Genomic DNA, 8391 nt, shown 5'->3' with positions numbered 1-8391 from the left:
TCTATCGATTTAAATAAAACTTTTACATCTTTTGGCAAATGGGAATTTTGTGGCCTGTGAAATTTATCAAAACATTTTGAAGTTGTTGAGTTGAGCATTTTGAAGAACAAGGAAAACAAATTTAATTTATAAAGTAATGGATACCAGATTTTAGATTTTGTTGTAGCTAATTTGAATAACTATTATGATTAAAAAACATCAATCACATTGCTTTTTGATGTTTAAAAATAGCATTCGATGCATGAATTCTTAAATTTAAATAGTTGGTTACTAATTTGGAGATTGCTTAGTTTAATTTCTTAATAAAAACCCATTCTAAAGATGAGAAAGTTTTTTTTGTCAAGATTTCAGTTTCTTTTCATTGAATAGTTTTTTGGACTAAATTTCAAAAACACTTATTTTTGACAACTTTTGGGATCAAGAAATTTCAACTTACTATGGTTAATTCATTTCTGATTGATAATCATGGGGGGGAGGGTTTAAACCCTTTAAGTCCTAACCACCCCCGCCCTCCCGTTTGCACGGCCTTAATAAAGATACAGAAATTTTGATAAATTGAAAGCTAAAGTCTGCTTCATTTAATATTGGAACAAATTCTTTTGCTCATTGTGGCGCTCCTAGTGGACGGATTTGGAAACTTTTTTCACCCACGTGTCGGGAAATTCATTACCTTTCACCATGTATTTATGTCATAACACCAAACGATAGCATTTTGTAAACAACCGCCATGGAAGCCGAACGGAGAGATCAAATTGTGCACAGTTTTCTTGAAAATCCATTGTTGTCGGCATCGAAGCTAGCTAAACAGCTTAAAATGCCCAGAAATACCGTATGGCGTGTTATCAAGCAGTACAAGGAAACATTGACGACGGCTCGGAAGCCGCATTCGAAGCGTCGGAGTGGAACTGTCGACCGGAAACTGCGTGGAAAAGTCATCAAGGCCGTCAAGAGGAATCCCAATCTTTCAGACCGCGATTTGGCCAATAAGTTCCAGGCCGCTCACAGTACGGTGCGACGAATTCGTCTTCGGGAAGGAATAAGGTCATTCCGAGCCAGCAAACAGCCAAATCGGACGCTGAAGCAGAACAATGTGGCCAGAATCCGTGCTCGAAAGCTGTACGACCAAGTGCTGACCAAGTTCGACGGATGTAAAGTCTGCTTCATTTAATATTGGAACACAAACAATTGCGTGTAGTTCAGTCATTTATTAACGAATTCATAATTTGTTTTTCATACAAATGTAGCATTTTCTTTACTCTTTCATAAAAAAAATAAAAAAAATTATTCATTGCTGTATCGAAGAAATTCTCGTACTCGTACTCGTAAGAAAACTGTGCACAATTTGATCTCTCCGTTCGGCTTCCATGGCGGTTGTTTACAAAATGCTATCGTTTGGTGTTATGACATAAATACATGGTGAAAGGTAATGAATTTCCCGACACGTGGGTGAAAAAAGTTTCCAAATCCGTCCACTAGGAGCACCACAATGAGCAAAAGAATTTGTTCCAATATTAAATGAAGCAGACTTTAGTGCGTCCTTTTTTTCATTGTATTAACAATTCTTAACCATTTTACTCGTACTAGATAAGGTTAATATTAGGGGTATACTTGATCCCTTTTTCTTATTTTAATCATATCTATTTGGAAAAAAATTGCAGATCGCCAGATTACATTTTCTGATAGAGAGTAATTTCAAGTTTCTATCCTGCAAAAGATAAATTGATACATTAACCCGTAAATGAACTAGAAGCGTTTTTGTGGGACTAAAAAATTGTGATATTTTGAAAGTTAAAGAAAACTTGATCCTTCATTTAACAAGGATTGGTCTTTTAATTGGGGTGCTTTAAGCTTTAAGCTTGACATTCAAAAGATTAAAGTTCCACTGTTTTTTTTTGCAATTTTAGTTTTCATTTCGCAATTTATATGAGTCAGACAAAAGAATTCGAAAGTTTTGTCTACTACCTAATATTCTTTGCATACTTAACGGCGGAATTTTCTAGTTTTTAGATAAATGCACCAATTTTTATCCAAGAATTTCCTGATAAAAAGGACTCAATCCTTTTTACCAGGAAATAATTGGACAAATATTGGTCATTGGATAAATAATTTCGTGTTTAGACATCTTTTTGAGCTCAAGGGATCAAGAGAACTCATATCATAGGGGAGAGTGGGGTATCGTGGACCATGGGGAAACGTGGGCCACTTTTAATATCTCAGATGTGTGTTGAGATAAAAATCTCAAACCAACTGTCATCGTCGTCGCTTTGCGTGAGCATGTATTCCTATGTGTTGTTGACTGAAATACGTATCATATGCTTCTTTTATTTATCAAGCTTAAAATAGTTAGAAAAATTTACTTACATAATTAAAAAAACACCCGCTAATTTCATCGATGGGGAACCTAAAGTGCATAACAAAAATATGCTCATACGCTTATGATCTTAGTTTTGTCATGATCTTTCACGTGGAAAAGGAATATTTGATGAAACATGAATAAGTCACACAAACGCAACCAATTTGCAAATCAAAGCTTGTGGGGAATCATGGGCCACACATCTTGAACCACCTATATTTTTATGTTTTTATACACATTCAGAACTTAAAATATGTTTCACCTGTCAGCAAAGTTTTCTTATGCCAAATGAAGAGTTATAAAAAATATTTTGTCCATCCTATATAACAGGCATGTCAAACTCGTTTAAGTGTGCGGGCCGCATTAAAAATCTTTCATTTCCAAAAATAATATTATTTCCTCTCGTAGCAAAAAAAAATATTTTTAATATTTTGTGGCAGGAAAGCCAGTGTACTTCTGCGTAGTAGGGAATTTTGTGATAATTTAAGACGGGGCTACGCGGGTCGCAATGACCAAGGCCGCGGGCCGCATGCGGCCCGCGAACCCCCAGTTTGACATGCCTGCTATATAAGAAATTTTGCCAAAACGTTCGCGAGCCAGGTTTTGGAATCTATGCGATCATACACAGCTCTCTTTTTATTTCATCATCTGAAATTGCTTTTAAATACCGAAATGAATTATGAAATTACAGTTTTGGGTCAACTCATAAGCTTTGCATGTCATTTGGTCAATTTGGATTTGGTGGCCCACAATTCCCCACCATTTTTCAAAATCCAAAAAATATTGCTTTTTTTCAAACAGTCAGAATTTGGGGAAAATAACTTATCAAAATTTAAAAAAAAACTTTATGATACCTTGAAAATGTAGAAAACCATACCATTTTTTATTTTCATTTTATCTTTTATGATAAAGAAGTTATGGAACAACGAAAAAATGTGGCCCATGATTTCCCACTCTCCCATACATTTTGGAAAATGTATAATAATGTCATGCAGTAACAAACGTTCATGATCACTCCAATAACTATGACATCATATTTCCTTTTTCGTGTTTTCATACATTAACATTCTCCCCTCCTTACGATAATTCCGTTGCCTGCCAAAGTCACTGATGTGCCCTTTTGTACACTCCAGTAGATATGCAAATGTGGTGCCATCCTCCAAGTGACACTTCATAATTTTTGCATAAACGGTAATTTCTAATAAACAAATTCGGTGAAAAATATATGCAAATGAAATGTCCCGGCTGTGGCATGTCTCTATCTGCAAGTGTTTGATTGGTGTAGGGAAGAAGGACTGAAAAAAGAGGAAATGATGTGGAGATATGATAAAAATATGTCGATTTGGGTAGATGGTAGAATGTGAGGAATTTTTATTCAAAAATGATTTCACTTTGCAACTATTTTCCAAAAAAAAAAATGGATTTATTTCAAATGAAAACATTTTTTTAAGTTTTGCAAGGCTTCTTTAGTTTTGCTTCTTTCATCTTCCTTCTTCGATCTATTTCCTGCTTTATTCCTTCTTCCTTCTTCCGTTTCCTTCTTCCTTCTTCTTTCTTTAATCAACTTCTTGATACAAATCAATATGAGTAACGTATCTTCATGGATTCTTCATTTGAATTATTCAAAAGTTAATGTGCAAATAAACAACACAAATCCGTTTCAGCTGGTTAAACTTCGAAATTGTTCAAAGTTCCAGCAAACCAAGAGAAACTACGAATCCTGGAGGGAGTTTCCGCCCTCAGAATGACAGCCTCCCTATGCAAAATTTTGTTCCAACATAACAAACAAATTGAACACAAATTGAGCATAGAAACAACAGGCTGTAAACAAGAGGTTGAGTTCCTGGAAACTCATTAAGTGTTAGTTACACTCTCAACTCAGCGTTTGAAGGCAGGAAATCAGGAAGAGGCACCGATAGAGCCCCGGAAGTGGGGCGGAAAAGTTGTGTTGTTTCACAGAACAACCGGCAGCAGCATCGATAATGACATTTGACAATTGTTAAATGAAGTGTGACCAACCGAAAAGCAACAGCAATAACAGTGTCAAACGAGGACGACGACGACGACGCCTGCCATCGACGTCGAGGGGAGCGACGCTAAACTTGTACTTGCTCTTGTGTTGTAGAAAGGTACAGGAAATTTGCTCCGGAAGGCGAGAACAAACAAGTGGCATAAAATTATTTTAACCATGTCATATGATTATGATAATGAGTTTCAAGTCGTTTGAACAGTTTGGCTCTGGGAATTGGAGAGGATGGGAGAAAAGAAAAAGCGCAAGGATGAATATTAATAATGCAAACATGTTTATGAAGACGCTTAAAAAATCCGTAAAATAGAACAAGAAAATGATTTGTTGGGTTGGGTTATATTTTCAGTTTTTTTCAGTGTCCGTTTCAAAATAAATATTTGAAAATCCCGCTAATAAAAAATTGTATGTTCCACACAGGTAACAGATGGTATTTTTTCAAAATATTTTTCGTTATAATTCTCCAGAAGGTTTTTTGAATCTATGAAACGGTCTTGAAGAAAAAGTGGTCTCATTGTTGGCTGAGCGTATGGAAATCTTTTGCAAACCAACGATGTTTTCGTATGGTGGTACTTTGAATAACTTTTTAAAAGATTTTTATAAAATGAGAATTTTTTGGTTTGCCGTGTTAGGATCTTAGTGAGACTTCAAATTTATTTATCTTGAAGGCGTACATGTTTCTAGAATAAGCTTGCCAGATTGCCCGGTTTTATCCGGGTTTGCCCGGATATTTGATGCAAAATTTTGATAAAGTCCGGTCCGGCCCGGTTGCCCGGATATCGTGAAAAAAGTCCGGATATTGCCTGGATTTTTTCACAATTTTCACAAAGACAACAAAAAAAAATCAAAGTTTTTGAGTAAGTGTCAACAAAATCGATTAACGGTATGGAAATTTTCAACGGTTGTTTCAAATAATTTCGCTGATTTACTTTTATAAACCTTGGAATATTTAAGTGTTCCAAAAAGTTTTTGGAAATCTGCAATTACATTAATAAAATATTAGTTTAAATTTTTTCTGCATTTTTTCTTTGCTTTTATGTATAATTAAACCTAAATTTTGCCCGGTTTTTGCCCGGTTTTTGGATTTGAAAAATTGAAATCCATGCCCGGATTTTGCCAGGTTTTTTTGAAAAAATGCCCGGAATTGCTAGGCCCGGATGGGAGTGGAAAAAATTCTGGCAACCTTATTCTAGAATATGATGCCTAGCTAGTATTTTAGAAATGCTCAATCCACCAGCCCATAGAAAAAAAAATCTATGCATGCCATGACCGAAATTCGATCTAATGACCTCTGGATTAGAAGACTTGTATGCTATCCTCTTGACCACAGTCGGCGGCTTTGTTTCGCTGTATCTAATTTTTCAATGAACTGATTTTTTTTTGGTTACTTCATTAGTATTTCCATAGAACACACACAGTCTCTCAAAAATCTCAGTTATTCAGTATATTGGAAAGATGATTATGATGTTTGAAATATGTGCTTTGGGTCGTATTGATCCGAACAGTTTCGGAAGGTTGAGAAAACTTATTGTAATGAACGACCTCCAAATGAAACAAGGCAATAGGTTCACATGCATCTTTTGACATGAAAAGGTGATTTTTATACTGTATGACTCTTCCCACTTTTGAAACGGAGGATCCTATACAAAGTCATTAGAAAAGTCAAGAAATTTGGTACACCTCAGCTAACATAAAATCGTTATAGAAATGATAATCCAAATCGAATATTAAGACATTTTCAATAACCATCGTAAACAAGTTGGTATTGAGTGATTTTCTAACATTAATTTACAACACGCTTTGCCCAAAAATAGTTGAGTCCATAGACCAAAGCAGTTTAGTCAGTTCGTAAATATTTCTCCCAAAAGTTTGGAATATGCTTATTCGACATTTAAGATTTGAGTGAACTGATTTGCGATAAATGAGCGGTCCATCGATAGAAAATCTATGCGATCTCTCCCTTTCTTCCTTTGACCGGTTCGTAAAAAAAACTCACTTTATAGCGTAGATCTTACCAACTGATGAGTTGGCATCGTGGTAGTATACCGGACTGCGAACTCGGAGGGCTGGAGTTCAAATCTCGTTCGGGATTTTTTTTTTGTTTTACTCAAATTCTTAAAATCGTTTATTTTGCATTTTGTGGGGAAATAAAATCGATGGAATCTTGTCATTGTAGATATGTAGCCTCCACTTTTGTAGCTAATGCTATTTTGGTAAATATAATACAATATTTTCATCTGGTATAATTGTTTGAATAATTATGTTGTTCCTGCGATATACTTCCTTAAATGTTTGCTGGGACAGGCAAGTTTTATGGAGTGTATTCGACTAAAATTCAACACTTTGTTTAGTGAATATTCTTTGCATGCATTGCACAGTGGTGCAGAACATCAATCTAGCTGTACGAAATTAATAGCGCCCAGGGATGAAGAGATAGACATTTGATGTCTTCAGCAACATTGTTCAATTTTACATGGAGCATATTCTACTATCAAAATTTTTGCCGAGGGGTCCACCGATAGCGAGATAAAAATGCTAACTTTTTTGTTTTTCAAATTAGGGCTTTGATGTCTTCAACAAAGTTGTTTATCTGATCAAAATACATAAGTTTGTTGAATATGTCAAAGTCCTATCACATCACCCTCAGGAGTTACAGTCAAAGTAATAAAAAACTCATGAAAAAACAGTTTTTTGAACCTGCCACGTTGAAGATTGGATGAAATGGTTCGCTGTCTTTGAAACAAAGTTGTAACAAGCCACGATCTACAATTGTCTCATACATTATGATGGGTTTAAAAGTTGCTGAAGCTCTATAGAAAGCATTTAGTGTATTTTATTGGCAATTTTGGACGGCTCCTCCATCGAAAAGTGCACATTTTCGCAACACCCCCTTTTTTGTGATTACTTTTTATGATAAGCGGAACCATTTCCATTTGAAATTAGCGGGGAAATCGGTGGAACTAGTAGAGACTTGAATGATTGAAGATACACTTTTTATATAAAAATTACCTTATTTGCTTATAGAAAAACAAGTTAAAAACATTTAATTTATTAATAAAGTGTTGCTGTTTTCCTTTATATAGTTTGCTTTATTAAAAGCCTTTAAATTCGATTTTTCAAATCATTTAAACTCCAAAAAATCATGGAACTAATCTGTTAAATTTGGTTGAAGCAGTTATATTGTACTGGCAAAACCGGTTCTATTACTCATTTATATAATATCAAAAACTAATTTAGTGCTCTACCAAATTTACCAGATTAGTTTCTTGATTTTTTTGTTGAGTTTGAATGATTTGACAAATCGAATTTAAATGTCTTTCAATAAAACAAACTTTATAAAGGAAAACTACAACACTTTATTAATAAATTAAATGTTTTCAATTTTTTTTTCTATAAGTAAAATAGGTAATTTTTACATAAAAAGTGTATTTTCAATCATTCAAATCTCTAGTAGTTCCACCGATTTCCCCGCTAATTTCAAACGGAAATTGTTCCGCTTATCATCAAAAATAATCACAAAAAAGGGGGTGTTGCGAAAATGTGAACTTTTCGATGGAGGAGCCGTCCAAAATTGTCAATAAAATACACTAAATGCTTCCTATAGAGCTTCAGCAACATTTAAACCCATCATAATGTATGAGACAATTGTAGATCGTGGCTTGTTACAACTTTGTTTCAAAGACAGCGAACCATTTCATCCAATCTACAACGTGGCAGGTTCAAAAAACTGTTTTTTTCATGAGTTTTTTATTACTTTGACTGTAACTCCTGAGGGTGATGTGATAGGACTTTGACATATTCAACAAACTTATGTATTTTGATCAGATAAACAACTTTGTTGAAGACATCAAAGCCCTAATTTGAAAAACAAAAAAGTTAGCATTTTTATCTCGCTATTGGTGGACCCCTCGGCAAAAATTTTGATAGTAGAATATGCTCCATGTAAAATTGAACAATGTTGCTGAAGATATCAAATGTCTATCTCTTCATCCCTGGGCGCTATTAATTTCGT

Source organism: Uranotaenia lowii, chromosome 3 (assembly GCF_029784155.1).
Source record: "Uranotaenia lowii strain MFRU-FL chromosome 3, ASM2978415v1, whole genome shotgun sequence".
In the NCBI taxonomy this organism is placed as follows: Eukaryota; Metazoa; Arthropoda; class Insecta; order Diptera; family Culicidae; genus Uranotaenia; species Uranotaenia lowii.
This window is presented reverse-complemented; position numbering follows the sequence as displayed.